General features: G+C 40.5%; 1 protein-coding gene and 1 pseudogene across 8 annotated transcripts in view; both read right to left on the reverse strand.

Moving 5' to 3' along the window:
- The window catches only part of PTPRK (protein tyrosine phosphatase receptor type K), a 584,612-nt gene that overhangs the window by 308,351 nt on the left and 254,713 nt on the right, over window positions 1-21,548 (reverse strand). The gene's annotated exons all lie outside the window — the stretch shown is intronic.
- Window positions 3,373-3,556, reverse strand: LOC140908241 (large ribosomal subunit protein eL39 pseudogene; annotated as a pseudogene).

Here is a 21,548-nt window from a genome sequence, read left to right on the forward strand (position 1 = left end):
TCTCTCTTGCCACAGAGGGAGGACAAGAGGCAATGGGTTCAAATTACAGCACAGCAGATTTAGGACATTGTTCCTGAGATTTAATTTAACAGTAAGAACAGTAGGAGAAAGGAACAGACTGCCTAGGGAGGAAATAAAAACTCCTTCACTGGAGGTTTTCAGAAGGGGGCTGGATGGAGCCATCTGTCTTTGATGGTTTAGACACAACAAATCCTGCATCTTGGCAGGGGATTAGACTAGATGCCCCTTGTGGTCCCTTCTAACCCTATGTTCTATGATACCCCGAGTTATAGGTTATGTGGTAAAAAAGCCCTGTAAACCCTGCACTGCAACCAATTACATGCCTGGTGTAGGAGAGTATGGTTGACCTCCCCTGTGCTAAAGTTTAATAAATGTACTGGCCTGCTGTTTAATTCTATGCATGTATCTGTCCTCATTTCACTGCTGTGACTGCATCAGTACACAAATCTCTCTTTTTAGTACTGACATAATAAAGATGCTTAAAACAATCCCACCAATATGACTTTATACATGTATTAAAGTGTGAGAATGCTGTCATCTTACAGAGGGTTATTGCAGGCAAGCTACGTCAATGAGACAGGATTTGAATTCAGTTTTGATTGTGGTACAGGGGGTGGTGGCCATTCTTTTTTCCTATGGCAGCAAGTTCCACAGCCTTGGTCCCATTTCCCTGGAAGATCTGTCTCTTGTGGACAGGAGAGAGTCATTAATTAGTGTGATATGCTGACCTTCAACAGAAAGTGTTATGGCCTTCCTAACAGGAAAGGTCCATTAATACCTGATGGAGTACTGTGGGACATTAAAGAAGACAAAAGATGTTTGTTCTGCTCTCCCCTCAACCCACCCCCACGTAGACGAGTCATGCAAGTGGATTCTTCCCATCTGCTGAGCTTGCAGCACAAGGCAGGAGAGGTATAAAACCCCCTAACAAGATGGAACCAATTATCTCTATACTGCTTGGACTCGGGGGGGGGGGGGGATTTTTCTAGGCATAAGCAAGAGAACCCCAGCTACTTAGCCTGAGTTAGCTCCAAAAGATATAGAGAGCTTCCTTACTAAAGAGGCTTGTATTTCCTTTTGAAACTTTAAGATTGTAACTCATTTATGTACTTAGGTTTACCTGCTTTAACCTTGTAAATATCTCATTTCCTTTTCCTATTTAATAAATTTTCATATAGTTTATTATAGGATTAGCTACAAGCCCTGTCTTTGGACTGAAATCTAAGGTGCAACGACATCAAGTAAGTGACTGGTCCTGTGGGACTGGAAATAAGCCGGCCAACGGGAGCTGCGGGGCCAGTGCCTGCAGGCGGAGGCAGTGTGCAGAGCCACCTGGCCATGCCTCTGCATAGGAGCTGAAGGAGATGTCGCCACTTCTGGAAGCCCCCCGAAGTAAGCATCGCCCAGAGCTCTCACCCCTCCCACACCCAAATTCCTGCTGCTGTTGCTGGGGGGGGGGGCACGCGTGGTGGCCCAAGACTGCTCCAGCAGCAGTCGGCGCGGCTGACATGGGGGCTGCCCGAGCTGCTCAGGCAGCTCCCAGGCCAGCTGCACTGGACACTGCAGAAGTTATGGAGGTCCCGGAAATTCACAGAATCCATGACTCCATGACAGACTCGCAGTCTTATAGATAGTGCTTTGATATTTGATTGGTGCAATCTAAATAGAGAACTCACAACCAATTTAGGGATTGTGCCCTGCTTCGTAATGGTCTGCCCTGAAGTTGGTAGTAACACTATTGAGTAACTGTAGGCAGTGTTACAAAACCCACCTCAAAAAAGGAAAGGTGGAAGAGACAAAAAGTGCATGGGAAAGATTAAAATGAAGAGAGGAAGAAAACTCATAGGGGAAAACAAGAAAAGGCTACAGAACAAAAGGTAGCGGAGCAAGACAAATGCAGAAATTGAGAGGGCTGGGGAGGATAAGGTGAAAGGAAGACCAAAACATTGAATTTACTTACAGAGGAGGAGGAGGAATTTTTATTCAAATCTCAAAATATGAAGGCTACATTTCACACATACAAATAATTAAATCTCTGCCACATGCTACTATATGCTATTTATTTGCACCCAGCAGAGGATAGGGGTGTCCCTAGCCTCTGACTGCCAGAAACTGGGAGTGGACAACAGAAGATGGATCACTCAGTGATTGGCTGTTCTGTTCAGTCCCTCTGAAGCACCTGGCATTGGCCACTGTCAGGAGACAGGATACTGGACTAGATGGACCATTGGTCTGACCCAGTATAGCCGTTCTTATGATACAGGGATGTAAAATATTCATATTTCTAGGACTTTATATGGTAAAAGTGCAGCAAAGTTTCTCAACTCCAGGGTTCTTTTAGCACTTTCATTTCATAACATTATAAGTGCCTGATTTTAACACTGGAAAGGGAAGAGAGAAATTATTCATGTTCGAGAAAAAGATTAAGTTGGAAGTTCAAAATGCCGAAAAGCAATCTGTGATAGCTTGTGTGCCCCCGCCCTCCATCCTTTAAAAATAGTCAAGTCTGAGAGCTCCCTGTATCCAAGTTCTGTATCAGAACTTTGAAACGTCTGAGGTTAATATGACTATGAAGTCCAATATAAAACATCAAGGAGTCTGGTGGCACCTTAAAGACTAACCGATTTATTTGGGCATAAGCTTATTGTTGTTTTTGTGGATACAGACTTACACGGCTACCCTGATACTTGACAAGATAAAACATTTTATTCATGCTCTTTTAGGTGATAATACTGGTAGAATCCTACCATTTAGGAATGGATAAGTCCTACTATATAACTGTGTCCACCGCCATGCAAAGACAGAACAGGACTGTCACTGAGATAAAGAATATTACTTTTGTAACAGAAAACTCTTATCACCTTTGCAACCCGAAAACTTAACAATATTGGCTGTGCAACCTTTATTCTGAGCCCTTGTACATATGCATTATGACACAATCTTTTTTTTATTACGATTACATACTATATTTTTCACAGAACTGTCTCATTCAGTGCACAGGATAGGCTGTGATCTGTGGATGAATCAGAGTTGCGTAATGAATGAGGCCATTGTGTGTAGGACCCTTGCTTCATTTGTTACAGAAGTTGGAAGGTGTGTAGTGAAGGAGGAAGGGAATTGCACGAGAGGAGAAAGTACAGTCCCCCAGTTATGACAATTGAATGCTGCACTGAATAATTGGATTCTATCCCTGCCTCTGCCACAGAATTCCATGTGATTTTTTTTTTGTTTTGTTTTTAGGGGTGCGGGGGAGGTGGGGGGCAAAACAACAAGATTCAACACTCCAAAATGAGTCAGTGGTAGTTTTTGTAGCAATGCGTATTTCAGGTCTTGGGGCTGGAAAGACACGTGTCATTAGAGTTCCCATTAGAGCAGCTCTTTACAAGCCCAGCTTGGTCCTTCGCCAACGTCTCCTTTTGGAGTTGTACCTGATTTTATTGCCAGTTTTCATGCATATCCACCGTGGGATGGGCCGGTTCTGTTTATGCTTCTTGACAAGGAATCACTTGATCTTGAATGTCTTGTGGAACGACATGGTGCGGAGTGACGAGCCAGTCACCACAATTCCATGTGATGCGAGGTAAGGCACTTAAACCAAACCGTTCACAGGTGGCCCCTATTGCGTTCCTCATTAACTAGATGCCTGACTTGAGACTCAGAGGCTAAGCACTCATAGCTGCAACTGAAGTCACTGGGAGATCTACTTGGAACGTAGGAATGAAGTGCTGTACAATGCTAAGTACTCTGAAAACTCAGATCCTAGGAGTCTCAAACCGGTGGTCCAAAATTAGTGGACACTTTTGATCTTAATCTCCCTGTGTCTCAGTTCCCCATCTATAAATAGGAAAAACACCACCTCCAATCTCACACGGGTGTTAGGAAAATAAAATCATTAATCTTTATGAAGCAATCAGGTGCCACAATGATGAGTGTCAGAAAAGCCCACAAAGAAGTTAATAATTCTGTCTTTAGAGCAGGGCTTGAATAGTGTTCAATGATAAGGCCTGGGGCCACACATCAAACAATGAGGAGAAAATAAAATATTGAATCGTGGCTCATTAAGAGATGCTCCATCCATTCTGTGCCCTCTGGAAAAGAGAGTATAGCCATGCCTGACTTTTTATTGCTTGACTTTGTCATCTTAACATTCTTTTAATATAGCTTTGCATATGTATTATAAGCAAGCTGTGTGCATACATAGGCATCCGTATGCACGAGCTAATGACTGCATACACCAGGGCTGGAGTGTGAATACTCCTCTGTTTCTACTTTACTGTAATGTAAAAGACTAAGTTTTAAAACAAACATGTTCTTGGCATAGATGCAGTTTCCAATCCAGGTTCCTTTCTTGTATCTTCAGAGCATGGTTCAAAGAGTCAGACATGGCGTAAGACAGAAAGTTATTCACTGGTTTAAAAAAAAAAGTATTCTGCAATGAGACACATAGGCCCCATGCTGGCAACAAAAGGGTTAATGACAACATGTGGCCCCAAACTGGCCCCACCCCACTAGACTTGCAGTAAGGGCCAGGCACGGGGAAAGGAGTTAAAAGGAGGCGATCTAGCCCAGGTCAGGACTGCCTAGGAGGGAGAGCTGAGTGCGGCTTCTCCTCACATAAAATCTGGGTGCAGCTCAGAGACTGAGGTAGCTTGCCAACTGGATGGGCCCCTGCAGATGATGAGACCCTGAGGAATCAACTGATGCACGGACTGTTTGAAGACAAGCCCTGAATAGAAGGGTGGGATCTTACTGAAGTTTCATCAGACAACCCTGTTTTGGGTTGTAGTTTTCGATTCCTGATCTATTTTGGCCCACAGCACCCAGGAAGGAGTAGGCCTGAAGTGCGCCTTAGCCGGAGAGCCAGAGTACCGCTACCTCAGACCTCACGAGTAGCAGCGGCCTACTGGCAGAAACCTGCAGTTCATGCCCTGCTGGGCCACAAAGGGGTGTCACAGAGCCAAGGTGGACACACATTCAATATCGTTTTAGAGACCTTCCTCGCCTGTTTGGCTGATGTGATATACCTACATGGAAATCTCCCATAATCACGGATAAAATGCCACCAGATAATCTCATTTAGATAACAAGGATACATACCTTAATTACAAAAAAGTGGGTGAAAAAGCATGGGGGGAGAGGGAGGATCTTTCCCTGTCATTTTCATTACGGTGATGCTCATCACTAAGTCTGAAATTTGTATATTTCCTGTCCAGTTAATTCTTCCCTCTCCCCATTACATTTTACCAAAGCCCATACTGGCTCAACAATACTTCTCCAACAGCTTTTCCTCTTTCAATAATGAATTCATTTAAAAGATACAGGATTCATTTGATATCCCATGATGTAGTTATCACTAACAGTAAAACAATTCTGAAAAGCACCTTATCGGTTCTCCTGAGAGCTTTCCCATCGGCAAAATTAAACAACCTCCAATGAACGGTGGTCCCTTGAAATGTGTGTCAGCAAGTTATGCTAAACAATCTGTTCCACCTTGTATTTAGCTGTTATGCTCTAAGTACTTTTCCCAGACCTGAAGAGCTCTGAGTAAACTTGAAAGCTTGTCTCTCTCACCAACAGAAGTTGGTCCAATAAAAGGTATTATCTCACCCACCTTGTCTCTCTAATACAATGGGACTGACACAGCTACAACAACACTAACAGCATATACAAGCTGGGGAAAACTGAAACACAACTTAAGCTGGCCCTCCTGACTCGCCCCTAGACTTTAACTCAGCCCATTTAGAATGTGCTAAAGTCTGAACCGTCTTGTCTACATTAGAATTTCTAGGACACATTAATTAGAACACATTAGCGAATACCTTTAAACCCTACTCAAGAGAAATCTCCAGGGTAACCATAACACAGTCTAAGCCCAACCTAAACTTCTTCCTAGTGTAGATGCAAGGTAACACCCTGTAGCTCAATTTAGCTGGCTGAGTTGTAGTGTAGGATCTTGCCTAGATTAAACCACAATTGTCAAAATCAAGCTAACTGTGTTATTCTGCAGTCCTAGACTAGTGACAGCTATTTTTTGTATTAAAAAAAAAGTGTCCCATTTTAGAAGTCTGATATCTTCTTACCCTGCAGGACTGTAAATTGGAACTTACTATTAAACCATGAAAAGAGGAAATACCAAGCTATCCGAGACTAGCACTTTAATATGAACCCTTACCTCTGACATCATAGTATCATCCCCATGGGAAAAAATCACATACAACATACACATCACATCATTCCCCTGTATAGGAATGTTTACTATTCATGTACAGCTAAGCTCAGAATTAAGACTTTACGTGTGTCATAGTGTGATGGCGAGTAATGTGGTGTGTTCATTGTGTTACAGCAAATGTTTGAGGTGATGGAACTTAGTGTACAGGAGAAAAAGTGGGGAATATAATGTGCAGGGTTAAGGTATATTAAAGGAGGATTCCCCTTAAGGAACAATAACTGGGTTTGTTTGTTCGTTTTGTTTTTCCTTTATGAAAATATCATATATACACATCTATATGTATGTAGTATATAGTAACACACACACACAGAACACTTGGTTACAGCAACAAGTTTTCCTTTCACTGACCTTATTTTCCCCCTTAGGCTCTGCTTTGCATCATTAACAAGAGCTAAAAAGAAATTTCTGAGAGCAGATTCCATGACTGGCAAAGATCTAATTGGCCTTACCACTTCAACAGAGCATTCAACATGAGAAACTTTTCTGTCAAGCTACACACACCCAAAAATGGATTCTTGCAAGCTTAATTGCCAAAACCTTGAACTCATCCACAGGTCAATTCCAATGCTTGGTGCTGAGAACTGAGTTAAAAGACTGTATACAGAAGGGATTATAGTCATGACAGATGACAATATAAAAGCCATCCAGTGCTTCAGCTTGGGAATGGAATTAACTTTGCTTTTCATGCTGTTTTCTCCCCAGTCTATTACCTGAAATCCTGAAGGTGTCTATTCTGATCTAATATTTGCAGCTCCAGCACCATTTTTACACTTTTGGCTAAATAAACTAAATGAAGGGGAAATTCTAGTTAAAGCTGGAATTTAGAGAAAAGGTTGGGGATGGGTGCAGGGGAGAGACTTTTGTCTCTAAAATAACTTTATCCTGGAAACTTTGTGACCAGTTTGTATGAATCTGAATAGGTTAATGATTTTTAAAATATTTAAAGTTTAAAGTTAAAGTAAACCCAGTAAATCCATGAAATTTGTTTGGTTGGAAGATGGGGTCTGTTTGTTCTTTTATTCTACATTTGTAAAAGAACACTTGATCAGCTCCAGATGTACTGGAAACAAAACTGGTTAAAGTTAGAATATACATAGAAACAGGTTTGTTCTCTAGAAAAACAAACATCCCATAGCTAAAAGGCCATAAATGGCAAGATAAACAGTACTTACAAGAATACGAATGCTAGAGACTCCGAACACATCAACATTTTTAATATAATTAAATCTGATGTTTCAGCAGTTTAAAGATTTCAAGTATTAGGATTTTAATTAATAATCTACAACTAAAAGTAAATGTAAACACTTGAAAAATTAAGAGAAATACGTCCAGTAAGAAGTGCAATGAAAACAGCTTGAAATGAGAGAGGTGGGGAGGGATGTCTAAACAAATTTTGTCCTAATATGTAAAAAAAAATGTGTTGACATAATAAAATGCATCTCCCTTGTGACAGTTCCAGATAATTTTGCTGAGCTAATTTAGAAACAATGAAAATATAATTACTTCCATTTGAATGCTTAACTAATGCTGTGAGGCAGGGTTTTCTGCTGACAGGGCCCTAGAGGATTTTCAGTACAGTAAATCAACCACTTGGGTGAAAACTTTGGAATCTAGCCCCTTTACAATCTGCTAGTTAAGAAACACCCTCCTTTCTGTCGGTTTTCACGACTCACTTCTTCAGAGATTTAAAAACTGAAGAGTTCAAAAGCTACCTGCTTGTTAAGTTAGTAATATTGTTATCAAAGGTTTTTAAGGCCCAGCTTGACAAAGCCATGGCAGGGATGATTTAGTTGGGGTTGGTCCTGCTTTGAGCAGGGGACTGGACTAGATGACCTCCTGAGGTCTCTTCCAACCCTAATACTCTATGATTCTATTCTTAAGCTGGTGAGCAAACATTAATAGATATTTCTATCTTCTCATAATCACTCAAGGGAGACCCAGTGCACACACCTTTAATCTTCTCACCAGGTGTTGAAATCTGACACGGGATCATGAAGCTACTACATTTTTCAGATCCAGTTTAAAAATGCTCCTGTGGGATTCCACACTAGAAATGAACACACACATGCTGCTGCTGCTGGACCTCTAAATAGGGCTTAAAAAGTGACTCTGGAAAGAATCACAGAACAATAAAATTGAAGGGCAGAGGTCTCAGGGTGGCAGCAGAGAGTCCCAGCGATGTTCTCAGTATAATACAATAGTAGTTCCCAAACTACAGTCTGTAGAGAGCTCGCTGGTCACATGAGGCTGGCTGGCTCTCCTCCTCCTCTCAGCCACTGAACTGCATTAGAGAGCTAAAACTAGATTCAGTACATTCCTAATATTACTTTTACATGTGAGCAACTGCTGTAGTAGCCACAGGGGTGTTATACAATTGTGAAGAAGAGGTGGTTCATGAGGTTCTCTCTATTAAGATGCTATGAAAAAATTGAGAAAGTTTGCCGTAGGACAGAGTAAAGGAGCTCCATGTTCTACCACCTATTTCTCTGATCCAGGAAGTCACTCTACCCATCATCGCAAAGGTTGCACTCTTTGAAAAGGTTTGCATGAGGCATCACACCATAAAATGGTCACAGCATCATTTGGGTCTCAAGCCGTTAATCACCATCTGGGAGTTCTTAAGCTTTCACACAGGCCCCAACTGCACTGGCTTACTGACTGAAGGAGAAGTTGGAGAAGAAATAGTGAGTTATAAAGGCTCTGTACCCAAGACCTTGGACATGCCACAGGGTGTCTCTAAGGTTGAGAGAGCCTAAAGGCTGAGATTCCAGAACAATGAACAGCTGAAAACATCTTGATCCTTCTCCAGTAAAAATGTCCACAATTTTATTTAGAGGCTAAGTGAAGGATAGAAGTAATAGCAAGTAACACCCATAAAATAAGAACACTTGACATTTTACTTCTTATTGTGATAGAATGAAAATTTGCAGAAGAGATCCAGACACAGTAATATCTGCCAAACTTCTTAAAGAGGCCAGAGGGAGCTAAGCCCTAAGGAGCTTGAGGCTTGGTTCCAGGGTATTTTCTCCACTAACTGAAGAAACTATTTATAATTAAGACCGTTCTGCCTTCACCAATCCTACACACCAGACATTAGATGTTTTTGCTTTTAGCCAAGTTAAAGAAGAATCCCAATTCACGCGAAAAGACCACATCCTCCACCCCTTCAATTCATTTCTACATTTTGCCATCTCTATTTGTAAGTAAAATTCTCAGTTTCTCCAGGAGTTTCACTGAACATATATTCCTTATGCGGGTTTTTAATAGAATTCCAGATGTGTCACTGAGGCTAAGAAATGGGTGCTGAATATAAAACCAGGAAATAAACATGGGGGGAAAGAGGGCCACGGTAGATTGCAAGGTTCACCTTGAATCTTACAATACAAGTACTCAAGTTGTACAAATGAACAACCACCAACCCAAGATTAATGTTATATAACTGAGTCAAAGATAAGCAAATTTAAATAAAAATTACTCTCTTTAGTCCATGCTGGACAAAATAATTAATTGTAAAATTGCTGATTTGCAAATAAAATTTGCAACAGCCATCCAAAGATACAGAACCACCTCCATAACAACAGGAGAGCCTGCTTGCTCTGCAGGTAAGTAAATAACGTGCTTCACAAAGTCCACTTTCTACGCCATTGTCGCAGCTGCTTTCCCCGTCAGACTATTCACTGGAATACCATCCTATTCCTGTTTCAACACAGTTTCTTTGCAGAACATTCAGATGAACTACAACCTGACCTATTCTACCCGTCTTCTGTCTCCACAAATCTGCACATTCACATTTGTGATCCATTTCAGTTTATCAGTCTTCAATGAAATAGAAGTTTACATTGTCTCAACTCCCTCAGAAAGCAGTTAAGGCACAAAACGAGACACAGAGCATTTTGAATGAATGGTGACTCTCCTGAAGGGGCACATTAATCTACAGTGGAGTATAGAACATTGATAACACTAAGCTTAATTAAGAGAAACATCTCCTAACACACAACATTCACTCAGTCAAAGGCCCCGATCTTGGAACGCAACTGAGGAGTGCACAGTAGAACTCAGTGGGAAAGGTGTGTGAGCAGATGGCTTTAAGTTACCTTTGCATTTCCCCAATCCTATCTATTCATCAGGCCTGCTTCATGACATAATTTACAGCACCCTTTTGGTTGCTCTAAATTATGTCATCTGCTAATGGCACTACAGCATCTACAGATCAGGAAGAGGAAAGACTGAGCCACATTCCCTATGCCAGACTTAGAAATAAAGAGTCACATGTGAGCCATTATGCCACCTCTGCACCACCAGAGAACCCCCATATAGTTAGCTATGCACAAAATGGCCTTAACATAAGGGAGATTCCGGGCCTAAATGTGTTGAAATAGTCAAGCAGAGGGAGTGAATTGTATATTTATATTAATGATCAAAAATTTGTCAGACAATGTGAAATTAACCATTTGTCATCAAAAGTAATAGAAAAAATGTGAAATTCAGAATGTCTGCTAGTTCTTGGCTTACTGCGCATTTGTGGGGAAAAGTCTGGGAGACTGGGATGTAATCAAGCAACGGATCTCGCAAAGGTAGGCATGACAGCAGGAGGCAAGCAAGGTGATGCAGATCACAGTACTGATGGGGGAAGAGGAGACAAGAGGAAGGAAACACAGGATGGGGGTGGGGGGACGGACGACCAGCTCTCCCAAATAAAAGAAAACAGGCCAGCTCTTCTTAGGCAGGGCCAGCTTCCCCTAACTCCTAAACTCCTCTGTGTATGTGTGGTTTTTTTAACCCTTCCCTAACACACACACACACACACACACACCCCACCCCATAGTTTAGTCTGCAAAGCAAATTCCTATTGCACCAGCCTGACGGGGGAGATAACAAAATGAAGGAGAGAAATCTTAGGGACCCAACTCTCCCACAATGACAAAGCCACCTTTTAAAAAACAGAATTATTAACATAACTCCAAGAAGCTAAACATTAGGGGGAAATTCTCTGTTTCTCCACAAATTCTCTGAAACATTCAAAGTACCCTATAATTCATTGTTTTGGTGATGCTGGCCATTAAAATGTATGTTTATGAGCTTTGGTGTTGCCCATGACATTTGCCATTCTGCTCCACAAAAGATGGCACCTTCTTCCATAGGAATAAAAGAAACAGTCAACATGACAATTAGAGAACTAATACTAACTCCAGAAAGACAGGAGTAGTTCAGTGCCTGTCATACTACCGCATGTGATTATATCTGATCACTCTCCCCTCCTCTGAGCTACTTCACAACAACAAAATAAATGCACAACATTTTCAGAAGCTAATTGTACAAAATAGCTATTAAGGAACAAGCAATTATCATTCTTCAGCAGCTCAAGTTATATAATTAAAGGCCAAGCAAAGTACCACAGTTACTTTTTAATTTGAGGCATATATTTTTAATGCCACTATAAAGCTCATTTTCTGATGGAAGGGTTATCAAATGGCAGGAAAAGATTGCATAGATGAAATATCAACCTTTCACCTCAAAGATTGCATTTCAAGTCGATGCCAAACAGATAAGCAAGAGGGGTGTTCTCACCTCTAACCTTCCATAGACAAAATGCCACCACAAAACGAACACAATTGATTGGGCTAATTTGCAATCTGCTCTCAAAGGTCAGCCACCTTCCATTACTGTAAACCAAGTTACTAGGGAACACAAATATAAGAAGATATAAAACTATGTTTACAGATTCCTTCTTTGAACTGTAACAATGTACATTTAAAACAAACATTTTATTAAGCACTCAAGTGCTTCTCATGCCTACAGATGGGATATCTTTGTCACAGTTGATGTCATAAGATTCTATATTACTCTCAATACTTTGAGACTAATCATCATTTACACTAGGAACACTATATACTACGACACAATGTAAAGGGGGGCTTTGATGTGGGAGTAAAATATATTTAGATCCATGTCAAATTCTCATTACAATGTAAAGGGGTCTTGGTGTAAACGACAGTTAGTGAAACCAAGAAAACTGCACTCATTGAGATGCAAAATGCCAGCCGTGAGGATATTTTAGAAACTAGAATCGAATACAACTGTCCAGAAAACAATTCCGTTTTGTGAAAAAAATTCAACTTTTGACATTTGTTTTCATTCCAATGCACAATGTAAAATTTGTGAAGAAGAGATTGTGCCACTCCAGAATATCCAATGGCCTGGTAGTTGAGCACTCACCCTGTGGGAGACCCAGGTTCAGTCCACACTCTCCATTGAGATAAGTGTCCTAACCATCAGGCTATTGGATTTCATTGTGCACTGGAATGAAAACAACTGTCAAAACTTCAATTTTTTTTTTTCATGAAATGGAATAGTTGTTTTCAAGCCAGCCCTATTCACTCCTAGCTTATAAAGTATCCTCATCACAGCTGGCTCTGCCTGATTTGGAGCAGCCATTTGAACCTGGGTCTTCCACATCCCAGGTGAGTGGCCTAACCACCAGGCTATTGGTCTTCCCCTCCCCATATCCTGAACCAGAGAAAACATCCTGACACCATTTTTGTCAAATTCAATCGATGCCTGCAAAACATCCTTGCAGCAAAAGGGCATTTTTGGAGAAAAGTGTTATCTAACATTTTCCAACCAGCTTTAGAAGCAAAGCACTTTCTGTGCTTTGATACCCTAGGCCAGTGTTTCTCAACGATCAGTCCGTGGACCAGCACCGGCACCTGAAATCTCCCTGACACAGTTTAGGAAGACAGCAAGTCAGTCCCTGGTATCAAAAAGGTTGAGAAACACTGCCTTAGGAATGTAGAGTCTGCCAATTTTCAAAGGGTGCAAACCCTACCCCTTTGCAGAAGATTGTCCTCCTTAGCAGGAATAGAAGAATGAAAATGAAAAGAAAAAAAGAAAAAGGGAAGAGGAGAAAAAAACAAAGAATGTCCAAACTGAACAGAGAATTTAAAATAATTCTTGTTTTTCTTGATATTGCATTTTGTGTCCAGTTATGAGTGTTATATAAATAGAAGTTATTAATACAGCATTGTAATGACAGCTCATCTCAAAATAGTCTCTCATAATAAACTAAACCCACAAAACCTCAAGCTTGTACTGTAAACAAAGATCACCAAATACCACAGAATAAGTAAACTCATTTTATGTACACAGTCATGCACACAATATGTATTTATAATTCTTTCAGAGCATCTTTAAAAGTATGTTCCAAAGTTTCTCTCTATGCATGAGAAGCTATCGTCTATTCAGGTAATTGTTTCTTCTGTTGTCCTTCAATTCTTCATGAGTGTTCAGAGAAAAAAAAAATCACAAGATCCACCGTGTATCCAAAGTTCAACCAGACATACATGTCTTTCAAAAGCTTAGAGGGGACATTTGTACTCCTCTGGGCATGTCCATACTAAGAAAAAAGGTGGTTTCTTATCACATATTAGCTAAAGCATGGTAAAAAAAAAACCACCGTTTTTCTTAATGAAAACACGGCCTTTATGGCATTTCTCAAGAGGTTCTCGTATTTACAAGTACAACCATTAATAAATTATGTTTCAATAATCTGTGTTTTCTAACTCATTCATTCAAAAGGTTTGCCCCCAATAAATTAAAATCCTGCCTCTTTCCACTTTGCAGTAAAACAGGACTTTTCCATTGCTGCTATATTTGTGAAGTCTTTAAACCAATCTGAAATGGCAGGCAAGGAGTCTGTATACACATTTCAGTTATTCTATGTTTAGTAAAAAGGGATGATGCAAATGGATTTGCACTTATATTGTTTTATACATACACCCACACACTCACTCTAAATTTGTGGAACAGCCATCAACCATGTGCAGCAAGCAGCGTTTGGGGTCATCGTGAACACTAATTATACTTAAGTGATGAATGTTGATGAATTGTAAAATATTGGATGGCATTTAGTGGCACTGTGTTAACAAATGCAGAAGAGATCTTTTGCCACTTGGCAGCAGAGGCATCTGGAGGAGATATCTGGAGTGTTTAATGCTCTTCTGTGATGAGCTGTCATAATAAACTTTCTGATGACAAGCATCTGCCCTCGGTGGCTTTATTTTTTCAAAACTTCTTCAGTTGATCTACATGGTAAAACATCAGACTCTTCCCTTCTTTCGCCCTCTTTGTTGTTGTTATCTTTTGTCCACCCAACTCCTCCCATCAACCTTCCTCTCTGATTTCGACTCCTGGCTCTCTCTCCACCCACCTCCTCACAATCTCCCCCACTCATCCTCACTGACTTCAACTTCCATGTTGATGGCCCAGACTACCCCTTATCTGCACACTTCCTCAGGCTAACAGCTTCATTTGACCTGGAGCCCTGGTTCAACACTCCCATTTACCAAAAGGGCTGTTCACTTGACTTAGTCTTCACCAAGCAGTGCTGTCTCTAATCTCTCTATTGCTGAGTTCCCCCTCTCTGACCCACCAGCCTCCCCACCACCTTACACACTGTTGTGTCAGCCTTTCCATGAATTCCAGTCCATCAGCATTAATGACTTCTCGTCTGCTTTTAGTCCTCTCCTGCATGCCCTCTTTTCCTTCTTCCATTAATATGGTTGTTAACTCTAACCATGCTTGTCTTGTTTGTACAGCATCTATTACATTGGTCCATGCCTAAGACCCCTAGGCATTGTGGTAAAACTAGTACTGTAAAGCAGGGCTATACCATTTATTTTATCACTGATAAGGGTATAGCAGACTAAACTTCCCCTGTACATCATGTGTTTATAGGAAAAAATTCTGTACATTGCTGTTGAATTGGACATTTCTAAAACAAAGTTAATATACATGAAAAAGCGTAACATTCTTTGGCAAATGTAGGCTAATGCCAATAAAGCCAGGAACAGAGCTCAGGAGCAAGGTATACCTCCCTTTTTAATTTGAAATGTATATTGCTAGAGGTCACACCATTAGGTAAAATGAAATAGGAACCAATCTCATTTATTGCTTAAGTGCCAGCTGCATGCTCGGCACTGCAGAAGGAAGTCTCTCACATTAGGTGCTTAGAGCATGCAAGACCAACAAAAATGAAATATGCAGACTTTGAGGCCTAGAGGAACACAGTACTGCAAACCCCCAAATGTTAAAAAAATCATGAGTCACAAGCAGGTCTCCAAAAATCGTGAGATTGTATTTTTTAAAGCCCCTTATTTAAGTCAATTTTGGATCATTTGTTTATCATCAGGTGTTTGAGCCTGTAAGGTGCACGTAGGTCACAGTTTCCAGCTTTTCTCTACACTCATGAGGGCAAGTTTCAGAGTAGCAGCCGTGTTAGTCTGTATTCGCAAAAAGAAAAGGAGTACTTGTGGCACCTTAGAGGCTAAAATTTATTTGAGCATAAGCTTTCGTGAGCTACAGCTCACTTCATCGGATGCGTTCAGTGGAAAATACAGTGGGGAGATTTATATACACAGAGAACATGAAACAATGGGTGTTACCATACACACTGTAAGGAGAGTGATCAATCTCTCTGGTCACTCGATTTCAGACCTAACGGTCGCAATATTAGAATAAAAAGACTTCAAAAACAGACTCCAAGGAGAGACTGCTGAATTGGAATTAATTTGCAAACTGGATACAATTAACTTAGGCTTGAATAGAGACTGGGAGTGGATGGGTCATTACACAAAGTAAAACTATTTCCCCATGTTTATTCCCTACCAACACCCCCCACTGTTCCTCAGACATTCTTGTCAACTGCTGGAAATGGCCCACCTTGATTATCACTACAAAAGGTTCCCCCCCACCACCCTCCAGCTGGTAATAGCTCACCTTAAGTGATCACTCTCCTTACAGTGTGTGTATGGTAACACCCATTGTTTCATGTTCTCTATGTATATAAATCTCCCCACTGTATTTTCCACTGAATGCATCCGATGAAGGAGCTGTAGCTCACGAAAGCTTATGCTCAAATAAATTTGTTAGTCTCTAAGGTGCCACAAGTACTCCTTTTCTTTTCATGAGGGCAAGGAACTTACTCGTTTTTTTTAAAATGAAAGCTGAGATTCTCATGTATTCACGGCAAAGAGTCCTGTGGCACCTTATAGACTAACAGACGTTTTGAAACATAAGCTTTCGTGGGTGAATACCCACTTCGTCAGATGCATGTATTCATATCATTCTAGAACCTAGGGTTTTAAGAAAAACACCCCAAGTATTGCAAGACTCGTGATAAAGTCATAGGAGTTGGCAACATCTGCAGCTTGTTCTTGGGTTTGGCTTTTAAATTGGGAGGGTGATAAATCTTTTTCCTCATGAAAAAGTGGGTTTTCAGGAGAAAATGGAGAGAAACAGGGTGGGTTCCTGGGACAGATTTAGATCGCTACACGGAAGAAATCCCAAAGACAAGGATGAGAGAAGGAAACAAAGGGGGGCAGTGGTGCTGGGAAACAAAAGGAGATAGTGAAGCTAGTATCACTGCCAGAGCAAAGACAGCAAGGTCAGATGCAGTGAGCACTAACCCTGTCATGGCCCTTCAATTACCACCTCCAGTATCAAATGTGTGCAATCATAGGAGTCTCCAAGAAGGCAGAAAATAAAAACAGATAGAAAGACTCATAGATGTACAGACTTTAATGCCAGAAGGCATGATCTGCATATTGCAGGGCACAGAATCTCACCCACTTCTGGAATCATAGGACTGTATTTTAAGCCCATTGTTTCTTGTCCTATCCTCAGAGGTTAAGGAGAACAATTTTTCTATCTCCTCTTTGCAACAACCTTTTATGTACTTGAAAACTGTTATGTTCCCTCTCAGGCTTCTCTTTTCCAGACTAAACAAATCCAATTTTTTCAATCTTCCCTCATAGGTCATGTTTTCTAGACCTTTAACCATTTTTGTTGCTCTTCTCGGACTTCCTCCAATTTGTCCACATCCTTCCTGAAATATGGCACCCAGAATTGGACACAATACTCCAGCTGAGGCATAATCAGTGTGAAGTAGAGTGGAAGAATTACTTCTCATGTCTTGCTTACAACACTCCTGCTAATACATCCCAGAATGATGTCTGCTTTTTTACAACAGTGTTACGCTGTTGACTCATATTTAGCCTGTGATCCACTATGACCTCCAGAACTCTTTCTGCAGTACTCCTTCCTAGGCACTCATTTCCCATTTTGTGTGTGCAACTGATTGTTCCTCCCTAAGTGGAGTACTTTGCATTTGTGCTTATTGAATTTCATCCTAGTTACTTCAGACCATTTCTCCAGTTTGTCAAGATCATTTTGAATTTTAATCCTGTCCTCCAAAGCTCTTGCAACCTCCACAAACTTTATACAAGTACTCTCTATCCCATTATCTAATCATTGATGAAGATATTGAACAGAACCACACCTAGAACTGATCTCTGAGGAACCCCACACGATATGCCCTTCCAACTGGACTGTGAATCACTGATAACTACTCTCTGGGAACCGTTTTCCAACCAGTTATGCACCCACCTAGCTCCATCTAGGTTGTATTTCCCTAGTTTGTCTATGATAAGGTCCTGCGAGACAAGTATCAAAAGCCTTACTGAAGTCAAGCTATACCATGTCTACTGCTTCCCCCCATCCACAAGGCTTGTTACCCTGTCAAAGAAAACTATCAGGTTGGTTTGACAGATTTCTTCTTGACAAATCCATGCTGACTGTTACTTATCACCTTATCATCATCTTCTAGTCGTTTGCAAATTGATTGCTTAATTATTTGCTCCATTATTTTTCTGGGTACTAAAGTGAAGCTCACTGGTCTATAATTCCCTGAGTTGTCCTTATTCCAGTTTTTAAAGATTAGCACTATATTTGCCCTTTTCCAGTCCTCTGGAATCTCCCTCTTCTCCCATGACTTCCCATAACCTCCAGTTGAATTACTGAAGTCCTCAGAGCTTGATTTAAAAATTTCACATTACAGAAAATCCACAATTTATCTAGTTCACACCAGCAAGCGACCCATACCTGATGCTGCAGAAGAAAGTGACACCCCCACCGCCCACCAAGGGATCTCTGCCAATCTGATCTGTGGGAAAATTCCTTTCCAACCCCAAATATGGTGATCAGTTAGACCCTAAGCATGTGACCTAGATACCTGAGAAAGATTCTCTGTAGTAATTCAGAGCCCTCCATATCTAGTGTCCCATCTCTGGCAGCGGGAGCTACTTGCTAACAGCAGTCACAGATGGGCTGTATGACATTGCAGACAACCTCATCTTTAGACATTGCACAGGTTGTATTGTGCTTCCTGAGCACACATTAGTGTAGTCTCAACTCAAGACACTTCAGAAAACACTAGACTCATATTACAGTAATGTGAATTGTTCAAGTTTTTCAGATTTCCCCTTAGTTATATATTATGTATGATTAGTGTTTCAGTTTGAAGCTGGGAGAGAAGTAATTTGTTTTTGTTTCTTCACTAAAGCTTTCCCAATTAATGCCTCTTTCCTTAGACTTCAAATTTTTGTTTCTGCTCCCCTTTCAACTGTGAATAGCATCCACTTTTTCTGTCCACACTATCAATAGCTGGATACAAGGGGGGAAATTCTGCCTTCACTTGAAGTCAATGGGGTGTGGGGCAAACTTTGGCCAGCAACACTATTTAGTCTGCTCCAGATTTAACTTCAGAACCAAGATCTCTCTGTATTTGCTTCTATTACTTCAATTACTATCTGCTACAATCCCGCTCCCCTCTTGCAGCTTCAAATGCTTGTGAGAAGAGTTGTGCAAACATTTGATTATCAACCCAAATCTCAGCTCAGGTTTGCAAAAAATGTAAATTACATTCACCAACTGCAGGATTAAAGGCTCCAAGTAGATCCTATCACTCTTTATATAGCACCAATAATCATTCTCTTAATGAGGTATGTCAGTCCTGCTGTTGCAATCACCATTTTGTCACAGGCTAGGGCCTGAGAGAGACAAATTGAACCAAGCTGATAAGGAATCCACATATTTTTAGAAATTAGATACTAGTAAACATATTTCCTAAGTTAACAAATCACACTTTTTTTTCTTCTTCAAACCACCCTATGCTAAAACACTGAGTGCTGAATTTTGCATTAATCACTCAGGCAGGTTAAAGAGAAATTTAATTTGTGCTAATGATAGAGGATAAACAGAATAAATCTGAAAAGTAAGTAATTGATAAACACTATATGTATATACATTATTATAAATAAATATATGATATGAAAGGATACTTATAAAATGTAAGAAAAGAAAGATTGTGTGATTAAGCCCTACATCTCATGATGGCATAAAGGTCCAGAGGATCAGTCAGTCAGCTAAAAACATCAAGACTATTATTTCTGAAAAGCAATCTGCAATTGTAAACCTAAGCAGTAGATATAGTTCTTTATCCATGTTTATTTTACATATCAACTTCTGAGATTTGAACACAGAAACTATTCCCAGACTAAATATTTTTAAAATAAATACCACAACAAAACCTGTCCTTTTTTGTTTGTATAATTTCTCTTCTGCCATCATTTGCTGAAACTACTTCAATTTAGCTCATCCTGGTTAGAGATCTGTGAGGATCGTTAAATTATCAAGTTATCAGATAGTCAATCCATTCTTCTGTACTGATGGGGACAAAATTGTTACAGGAACCAAAACTGACACTTATCCCAACATATCATTAATATTCAGTGGTCATCATTAAAAGTCAGTATTTGCCAATAGATACAACATAATGGTATTGGAGATGGCATAGTTCTTCCCCCAATGTTTAGAAGAAGAAATAACTAAGGTGACTTGATACACATTGTTTTTTTTTTTTAACAGTGACCACAGAATGCAGCATGTAGGACGTGGCCAGTCACAGTGCTCACCCTCTAATTGCCACCACCCTCTCTGCATAATTACTGTTTTAATGATTGGTGCATCTTGGTATATTGAATAAGTGATCTTGTCCCTTGGCACATCCTGCTACCCTTGGCTTAAGTCTAATCAATCTTGCACACAAAAACGAAGCCAAACATCACAGCACTGACAAAAGTAAATGATGAATAAGGAAAATGCAAACCAAAAGAAAGAAAAACTCTGTGATCCATCTCAGTGTTGTAAACAAGTCTTTGGATGTGTAAAAATGCAAGGCATTTGTTAAACAATAAATTTAGTGGATGTCAGAATATCTAGGCAACTGAGGTGTAATTCCTCTTGTGCTTGAATAGTATGTAGAACAATCTCTTACTAGCAGCCATGATTTTTCTTTTCCTCCTTCCTGTTTATCTTTTATTTACTACCTTACTGTAAGCTGTTGAATACCTCCATTTTTAAATCCAGTGCACACAACTGAGAGAAAATGCTTTCATTGTTTGGCTCAGCAGTATTTATATTTTGTTTTTGTACTGACAGTCTATTACTACCATCATTTTTGACAATACAAAATATGAAACGTCAAGGACTACTAGATAGCTCTAACTATATTTTCTCCACTTGTTCCAAGAATTTCATCTATAAAACATACTGAAGCTTGAAAGGTGGGAAAAGGGCAGATAAATTCAAGACTGTATATTATTTTTAATATAATTAATTGCTTGGATTGAAGGATCATCCTGCTTTCTAGCTATTAACAGAAACTGTACAGCTCAGCTGGAATTTATGGTGGGACACTGTAGAAATTTCACTGTTCAACATGAAAAAGTGCATATTCTCCATGTCCAAGAAGCAAAGAATTTCCATGAGAGTAATAAGGAAGAGACTGGAACACATAGGTACCTATCAATAACCTTACGGTGAGGAAATTCAACACGTTTCTGCACAACCTAGAGATGTTCAAATATCTCCCATGACCACTGCTCCTTCAAATACCAGGCTACTTCAATTACGCATTAAAGAAACATGAACACAGCTTAGTTGCAAAGCTTGTTAAATTGCTCTTTATAATCCTTGAAAGTGAATTAACTGAACCCATATTTACCAGTGAGTACCAAATGGCAGTGATTTGCTGATGTCAAGTCAGTGTTCAGCTTAGTTGGAGGGGGAATAAAAAAAATTCTAAGGCCACGTCTACACATACAGCTCCGCAGATGTACTGATACAATTGTGCAACTGCAGTGCATCTGGTAAGGACACTCTATGCCGACAGGAGAGAGCTCTACCGTCGGCACAAGAAAAACCTCTCTGCGAGCAGGAGAAACTGTACCAGCGGGAGAAGCTCTCCTGCCAACGTAGCACTGTGCTCACAGGTGGGAGGGGTGGGGGGGGGTGCCTTGGCCAGCCCCCATGGAGGGCAGGGAGAGGGCACCACCCAGCCTAGCTCTGCCTCCTGCCGAAGTTCCACTCCGCCCACAGCCCAGCTCTGGCCCCAGTCACAGCT

The sequence above is a fragment of the Lepidochelys kempii genome, chromosome 3, assembly GCF_965140285.1.
Source record: "Lepidochelys kempii isolate rLepKem1 chromosome 3, rLepKem1.hap1, whole genome shotgun sequence".
NCBI lineage: Eukaryota > Metazoa > Chordata > Testudines > Cheloniidae > Lepidochelys > Lepidochelys kempii.